Genomic DNA, 9,062 nt, shown 5'->3' on the forward strand with positions numbered 1-9,062 from the left:
CAAGCCATCTTCACATGGAAAGGCAGCCTTGGCTCTTTTGGAAAATCCGGACGGCAGATGTCCCCTGCCCTCTAAGACAATGGCCTTGCTCAGCCCTGCCATGTAGAAAGGAGGCGAAGGCCAATGCAGCCCTGGTCAGAGGTGGAGTGGAGGCGTCTACCAAGTGCCTCCTGATCAGCTTCAGCAGCGGAGTGCTCAAGGCTTGGCTGCTCTGCTGGCCTCCATCTCCCTGCTCACACACCGAAGAGATGCCCACCTGGCTCTGGGGCTGAGGTCTCCTGTGCGTCTCCATGCAGCCCACCGCTTCCTCCTGCTCTCACCTTCTCCACCTTCCCCAATGACGTGTGCTGTTTTGTAACACAATAAAGATAGGATTTAATTGCAGATAAAATGTTTTCTCAAAGACCCTGAGTGTGAGTTTGTAGCCATGGTCATGGGTCACTCTGCTGATGCCTCATTGACTCCACATCTGGGGCCACCAGGAGCCTGTTCCTGATCACAGATGGACTCCCAGCTAGAGCCACTGGATCCACACTTTTAAGGGGGAGGATGAGGCACAGGAGGTGCAGGAGCGCTCTGAGCTCTACCATTAGAGAAAGTGTCTGGGTTTTGGCATCACAATCAGGTGTAGGTAGCCAAAGGGTGAATGAGGAGAGAGTGAGGGCTCAGATGGCAAAGTTCTCCATGCACCCAGGGTTGGGAGGATGGGGAATGAGATGGAAGGTTGGTCTGAGCACCTGCTATGAGCCCCATGTCCTCACAGACTTCCTCAGTGACCTTCATGGTGGACACCCACAGAGCCCTGGAGAGAAGTAGGGTCCTGGGAACTTGCACAGGACAGTGACTGCAGCCAGGGAGCCTGGAGGCTGGGGCTGGACAGGAGGGCACATGCTGACCAGGCTCGCTCCACACTGCAAGTCCTCCCGGTGCTGCACCTGGCAGACCCCAGGCAGGTGCATCAGAATTCAGGTAAATGCTTATCCTGGGAACCGCTGTTTCTAAGCCTGTTTTCTTGCTCAAATTTGGCCAAAATTTGGTCTTTTGAACACTGACTTTTAACAGTCGATCACTTTCCCTTTGACAAGATCATTTAGATCGGGACTCGGGATGTGGCTCAAGCGGTAGCGCGCTCGCCTGGCATGCGTGAGGCCTGGTTTCGATCCTCAGCACCACATACAAACAAAGATGTTGTGTCCGCCAAGAACTAAAAAATAAATATTAAAATTCTCTCTCTTGAGACTCTTTAAAAAAAAAGATCATTTAGATCAGTCTAAATGATGGGACAAGTCCATCCTGGTGACATGGGCTCAGACCACTTGATGGACAATCAGTAATGTCTTCAGAAAAAATTATTCAGAGATGCAGGAATTGTCAGAATGAAGATGGCCCAAACCAGGTGTTGACAAGGCTTTGGAGCAGAGTTCCCATGTCCTCCACTAGGTGGAGCCAGTGGACGTCTTTGCAGGTTGGCTTTTTCACTCACAAGGTTTGGGTGCCCTTGAGGGGATCTCAGCATCACCCCCTCAATAAAGGGCCAGATGACATGGACCCCGACATCCCTCAGGACTGAGGGATGGACAAGGCGTAAGACAGTGACACCGCCCAATTAAAATCAGAAAATTTCAAAGAAAAGCTCCTAGTTACTTTTTTCTCAGTCCTTGCCATTTCCTGCTGTGTCGTAGCTCCCTGCAGGCTAGCCTTCCTTGACCAGGATGGAAGCATTTGCCAGGCAAAGCCCTGGCTCAGGAAGAAAACTAGGGCTGGAGGGGACTGACCATGCTCCTTAGCAGGGTCCCCAGGGCCCACCCACTTGTGCCCCCAGGCTTCCTTCCTATAGATGGCAGTGTTTGTGGGACAGGCAGATGCAGGTCAGCTTCTTCCACTGTTTTGGCCAAATTGTGATTAAATTCATTTTTCCTTTTTACGTTGTCTTCTCCTAGTTCTGATGTTGGCCAATACCCCAGTCAATCAGTAGGGACTGCAGATTCTTGGGCCCCAGGAAGACAAAAGTTCTTCTCCTGTGCCTATGACCCTGCTGGGACTCCCAAGTGTCCCCAGGCTACTGACCTTGGGCCCCTCACTGAGGTGCTGTCCATGTTCCCTGCACATCCAGTGGCCACGAGCAGCCTGGACTTGCAGTGTCTGAGCTTCCAGGGTCTCTTCAGTCCCCTCCTGGACTCCCCACATTCCTTCCCTTCTCCTCCTCTGCCAGACTCCCACAGTAAGTCCTCCTGAGGGCAGAGCCCCACCTTCCCAGGCCACCCCAATCTGCTCCTGGGCTTTGGGGAGGGTCACTGGGGCACAGTTGGAGGGAGATTCCAGAGAGGAGGGCCACCCTTCTGCCCCCCATCTGCTCTGAGAGCTCTTTGCCTTTCCTGCTGTTTCCAAGGCTGGAGTCACCTATGGCCTAGACCAGATGGGTGAAGTGGATGAGAGGGAGGCCATGCCATCCAGGAGGCAGGGAAGGCTCTGGCTGAGACAGACACTGGGGTAGCCATGGGGATGGCAAGTGAAACAGGAAATGTCAGTGGCTCTGTCCTGCCCTTTGCATTCAACTCACCCCTGAAGTGGCAGCCCTCATGCTTTCCCCACAGGGTGAAGATCGGCAACCCCATATCCCTGGGCCTGCCTCAGCAGAAAGGGCACTGGTGGGATCTGGGTTTCACAGAAACAAGAATTATTGTTTAGTGTAGGTGTGACTCATGCAGCAAGAGGAGTGAATCCCTGCAGGACTGCCTGGAGGACAGAGTGCCCCACAGGCCCACGTGTTTAAGGCCAGTCCCCAGATGATGCTTCTGCCAGGTGGTGGAACTTAGGAGGTCGGGCCTAGTGGAAGGTTTCATTCAAGTCACCCTGTTTCTTCCTTTTTCTCTCTTGCATCCCAGTCGTGAATTGTGAAGTTGGCTCTGCCATGGTCTCCTCCATGATATGTTGGCTCACCACAGGCCCCAAAGTAGCCCTGATTGGAAACCTTTAAAACTGTGAGACAAAATAAACCCTTCCTCAAGCATTGTGTTACAGCAATGGAAAGCTGACTCTTGCACTCCACATCAGCCTCCCTGTGCCCCATCACTTTCTTTCCCAGCCACACAGTCAGAAGGCATGAAAGTCAGCATCCCCAGGGACTTATGACTATTCATTCCCAGTCTGTCCATCAACAAAAGAAAGATGGACCCAGTGTGACACACTCGTCAACAGCACATCACTCAGCAGCACAGAGCAGAGGGACAGGACCATGGTGCACAGGCACAGCATGGAGCAGCCTCACCTCCGCATTCTACTTGAGGATGTTTCCAAAATAGAAAAGACTGTGAGCTGGCGACAGAAATCAGAACAGTGGTTATGGGGCAGGGGTAGCACAGGGATTTCAGGAGAGTGGTTGCAGGCGTGTATCCACGTGTAAAAGTTCATGTAAGAGCTTTTGTGTGTTTACTGTTCGTGTTTATTCTTTATTTTCAGTGGTGAGAAACACAACAACAACAGCCAAGCACACAGGGTAAAAAGTCCCTCTAGGAGAGTAGGGGAGTAACCAGGTCAGAGGTGGGCTGCAGCCAGGATTGGGAGGACAGAGGGCAGGATGGAGGGGAAATGGCAGGGCCTTGTCCAGGCAGCTGGGATGGAGGGCTGGACAGGTGGGAGGCAGTGGGATGGTGTTGGACCAGCCCACCAGTGGCAGCTTGTGGGGCTGGGGCACCAGAAGGCTGCTGCAGATGCCAGGTTCATAGTTAAGTGACTGGGAGGATGAGAAGGAGCAGGCTTGGAACAGGAGAAATTCACAACTGTTTGTTAGAGGTGACTGGGCAACATCCAGGAGGGGATGATACCAGGACACAGCTTGGGAGGGACAGTGGAGGACAAGAGGGCAGAGGAAGGGGCAAGATGGGGTGGGGAGAGAGGAGGGACTCTGTAGGGCCATGTCCAGCAGGGACAGTGGGAAGAGAGAGGGAGAGGTGGTGAGGAGGGAAGAGCCAGAGCAGGAGGTGGGAGAAGTGAAGACGGGGAGAGCCCACTTGGGCAGCTCTTGGCATCTGGGAAATAACCACAGCAAGGACAGCACACTTGTCCGGGGCTCGAGCCAGCCACACTCCACATATTACTCCATGCTTCTCAAGGCTCCCTGGCCTCGTAGGGGTTGCTGTTCCCTCCAATTTGCAGATGAGAAGACAGGCATCGAGCACACAGGAAGCAGGTGTGTGGCCAGGATGGGGACATGGGTTGGCTCCACAGTGTGTTCCCAGGCTCTGAGCTGTCCTCCTACCTCCAGGTGGTGGGGCTGGGCTGTGAGGGGCAGGCAGAGGGCCGCGGTGGGTACCTGAGGGGCCTTCAGTTTTGGTGGGAATTGAGGTGTGGTCTGTGCAGTTGCAGCTTCAGTGCCTTTTGTAGTCAGGTGGCTGCTTCTCAGGCCTTATGCCTCATCCACAGGGAGAGGGCGGATCCCCCAACCAAGGGGATAGCCCCACTGCCTGACGTTTCCTGGGCAGACACAGGTTTCCTGAGTATCCTATGGCACTGCCAGGGACTAGAGTCCCCTGGATGTATGCTCACACAGTGGGGGTGGGAGGAATGGCCTGGAGCCAGAGAAACATCAAGGGTACCTGTGGGCTGCTGACCTGGAGTCCTGCCTCTGGAGCTATGGAGAGGCCAAGACTCACTGGAACATCAGAAGGACTCAGGGGACCATGGCCATCACTGCCATGGAACTCTAATGCTGCTTGGCATGCAGTTGGCTGGCTATGGTGTAGCATGCTGCAGACACTCCCCCCAACCCTGGAGAGGGCTGTGCTGGGCCTAGAGCCTCAGGTGGGCCAGTCCAGAGCCTGTGTTCATCACAGTGCTCTAAGCTAATTGTCAGGGCCACAGCAGAGCCCCTGGTGTGCACAGCCTGGACAGTAGGTGGTCCTGGAAGACCCTCCCATCCCTATCTAGAGGGTCAGTCTGGAGAGAGAGATCCAAAATGACAGAAAAAAAGGTCACTTTACTGACTGCTCCATGGTGTGAAACCAAGTAAGTGGACAGGCAGCTTCTCCACCAGATGGATGAACAATAACAACAACAAGGCAGGGGGACTTTACTGGAACCTAAACCTGGACATTCAAAGCAGATCAGGGACACAGAGAGGTCCCCCTGTGAGCACAGTAGAGGGATGAGGGAATTAAAGGAACAGACATGTTCTGGAGGCCCAAGGTGTGTCTGCTTTGGGAGCCTTTACAGACCAAGGACATTGTCCAGCAAACCTGAAGGACATGCTGATGATATCCACATGGGGGGAGAGAAGCCACCATCTCTCCAGGCAGCATGGAGAAGACAAAGACAAGAGCAATTCTGCAGCTGTGTCACTGGGGCCATTGGCTCAGGAATTCAATTCCTGGAAAATCCATGTTTGGTCTGAAATACAGGCCCAGTAAAACATGCTGCATGACATAAAGTGTGGTTAAGTGACATGAGAAGACCAAAGGTGGAGAGAGTTTCACACAGGAGACAAGTGGTCAGAGAAACCCACCCAGCTTTACCCCTCCCCCTCAAATCTGACTACTTGCAGGACCAGATGGGAGAGACACACCTGGCCCAGGAATTGGAAGGGCTGGGACTGGAGAAACTGAAGACTGAACCCGAGACTAGGAAATGTGGGGTCTGCAGGTGACATAGGGGACTAAGAATTGGCTCCTGTACCACATAACTGTTTCATGCATCAAGGAGCAAAAACACTTTCTTCTTAGCAGCACATGGATCCTTGTCTAAAATAGACCATATCTTATGCATAAAGGAACTCTTAGGAAACACACACACAAAAACAGAGATAGTACTCTATATCAGAACATAATGGAATGAAATAAAAAATCAACAATAGATAACAGTAAGAAGAGGGTTCTTACTGTGGCAGTGAAGCCTGCCAATGCCGGGAACACAGGGTTTGGTGGTCTTCTGGGTCACGATGATTCAGGGTGTTCAGTGGCTCATTTAAGGACACATATGTAGCAAAATGTAGCTGGAACTCGATCCTCCCAGTTTCTATCCCTTTTCCTTCCCAATACCTCCCCTCCTGTATGCAGGGGAAATTCATGCCTGGTGTTTGAACTGAAGTTCCTGAAGGAAGACACTTGTCCTAGTCCTCAATATCTCCACCATGAAGCCAGGCTTGATGCACCCAGCTGGTCACCAGGCTGCCCTGCCCTGATTTTCACAAGGGGGGGTCTGGATTTATAGCTTGCTTCCCACCTTCTGAGGTCCCAAGACCATCTGATCTCTCTTGGAGCCATATAATGTACAACAGCTCCAGGAGGGAGACGAATCTAGGTCAATACTCCTGCCTAACAGGAAGAGGCTGGGGAAAATGGTCAACACCCCTTCCTGTCTTTGAATTATTTCTCCAGGTGAGCCTGGCCACTCCTGGGTTTACTCATGTAGACAATGGCCATTAGCCAAGAAGATGATGTAGGATGTAAACCTCGGTAACTTGGTGGGGCCAAGTGTTCATTCGCCCCTCTGTCTAGCTGTTTCTCTGTGTGTCCCCCACTTCATAAACACACACACACACACACACACACACACACATTTTCTTCTCTCTGGGACCTAAGAGAGTCTCTAACCAACTTCCCATCTGGACCTCTGTGTTCTAAACAATGATCTTCAGCCATTCCTCTGAAGCCTAGGTCTTTTCAGCAATCTGGTCACATCGCTTTCAGCCAGAACTAATGGTACACAGTGGGGCACATTTTGGCACTTCCAGCTCAGCCAGGACCTTAGAGGATTCAAGCTTAGTATCTATGGTGGGAAGAACTTTCCCTGGAATTGGCATTCATGAGATAAGTAAATTACACATTACTGAAAATGCTGTAAACTTGAACAGCTTAGTGACAAAAGACTTTTGAATGTCAGAGTGCTGTTTCCCTCCCCAAGAGGACCATTTGCCTTGCCAGCTTATTCTAATAAATGTGCAGAGAAGGTACAGGCACAACGAATAGTACTTGTCACTACTTAACCTCAGGATCACATGTGAAATGAAACAGGTCAAAAAACATCAGATGAACCATCTAATTTGATGGTTGGTTAAGGCTGAACTCTTGACAGGGAGGGTCTAAAATGCTGAAATACAGAAATGCCATTCAGGCCGTCTGATTCTCCAGGAGAAGCTGGGTGGTAAGAGGCACTTCCCCTGTGAGGGAGACTCACCAAGTGGGCAGTGTCTGTAAAGTCTATTTTCAGATAAGTCGTGGGATTTCTTTTTCCTTTCGGCAGCCAAAGCTGTAGTACAATTGAGGAATTTTCACAATACCTCATTTTAAAGCTGTCACCTGTTCAGGTTTTCCTTTGAAACCTCTTTCCTTCAGGGAGGGAAATGCTGGCTAGTGTGTGGCCTACAATGAAAACTACAGAACACTAGAGAAAGCAATTGAAGAAGACCTGAGAAGAGGGAAGGTCTCCCATGTTCCTCATAGGCAGAATTAACATTGCCACAATGGCCATACTACCAAAAGTGTTGTTCAGATTTAATACAATTCCTATTAAAATCTCAATGACATTCCACATAGAAGCAGAAAAGGCTGTCATAAAATTTATCTAGAAATATAAGAGATGCAGAATAGTCAAACCACTCTTAGCAAGAAAAATGAAGCAGGAGGCATCACAACAACAGACCTTAAATTATACCACAGAGCCCTAGTAACAAAAATGGCATGGTATTGGCACCAAAACAGAGATAGAGACAAACAGCACAGAATAGAAGACACAGAGAAACAAACCCACGTAAAACAGTTTTCTTATACTAGACAAAGGGACCAAAAATATTCATTAGAGAAAAGATAGGCTTTTCAACAAATGATGCTGAGAAAACTGGAAATCCACATGCAGGAAACAGGGATTATATCTCACGCTGCACAAAAATCAACTCAAAATGGATCACAGACTTAGACACTAGAATAAAAATCCTGAGCCTAATGGAAGTAGGCCCAAATCTTCACCATGTTGGCTTAGGGATTGTCTTCCTTAACAAGATTCTTTAAAAAACTTTTTTTAATATTTTTTTTTTAGTTTTCAGCGGACACAACATCTTTGTTTGTATGTGGTGCTGACGATCAAACCCATGCATGACGATCAAAGCCACATGCATGCCAGGCGAGCACGCTACTGCTTGAACCACGTCCCCAGCCTTTACAAGACTCTTAAAGTGCAAGAAGTAAAATCAAGAATCAATAAATGAGATGGAATCAAACTAAAAAGCTTCTTCACAGCAACAGAAATAATAGCATAAAGAGGGAGCCTACAGAATAGGAAAAAAATCTTTACCACACACACCTCAGATAGAGCATGAATCTCCAGAATATTCAAATAATAAAAAAAAAAAACTTTAAGGGCTAGTGCTATTGTTCAGTGGTAGTGCACTTGCCTGGCATATGTGAGGCACTGGGTTCCATCCTCAGCACCACACAAAAGTAAAATAAAGGTATTTGTCCACCTACAACTAATATATATATTTGATACCCAAACCACAAATAACCCAATCACTAAATAGTCAAAGTAACTGAACAGACATCTCACAGAAGAAATACAATTGATCAATAAATGTATGAGAAAATGTTCAATATCTCAAGCAATTAGAGAAATCAAAACTACACTGAGATTCTATCTCACTCCAGTCAGAATGGCAATCATGAAGAATACAAGAATAAATATCAGCAAGGATGTGGGGACAAAGATACACTCATACATTGCTGGTGGGACTGAAAATTGGTGCAACCACCCTTGAAAGCAGTATGGAGATTCCTGAGAAAATTTAAAATGGAATCATCATTTGACCCAGTCATCCTACTCCCAGGTTTATACCCAAAGGATTTAAAATCAGCATATTACTCTGATGCAGCCACATCAATGTTCACAATAGCTAAACTATGGAACCAACCTAGGTGCCCTTCAACAGATGAATGGATAAAGAAACTGTGGTATATACACACAATAGAATATTACTCAGCCTTAAAGAAGAATGAAGTTATGGCATTTTCTGGTAAATGAATGTAACTGGAGAATATTATTCTAAGTGAAAGAAGCTGACCCCAAAGAACAAAGGC

Source organism: Urocitellus parryii, chromosome 7 (genome assembly GCF_045843805.1).
Source record: "Urocitellus parryii isolate mUroPar1 chromosome 7, mUroPar1.hap1, whole genome shotgun sequence".
Lineage (NCBI taxonomy): Eukaryota > Metazoa > Chordata > Mammalia > Rodentia > Sciuridae > Urocitellus > Urocitellus parryii.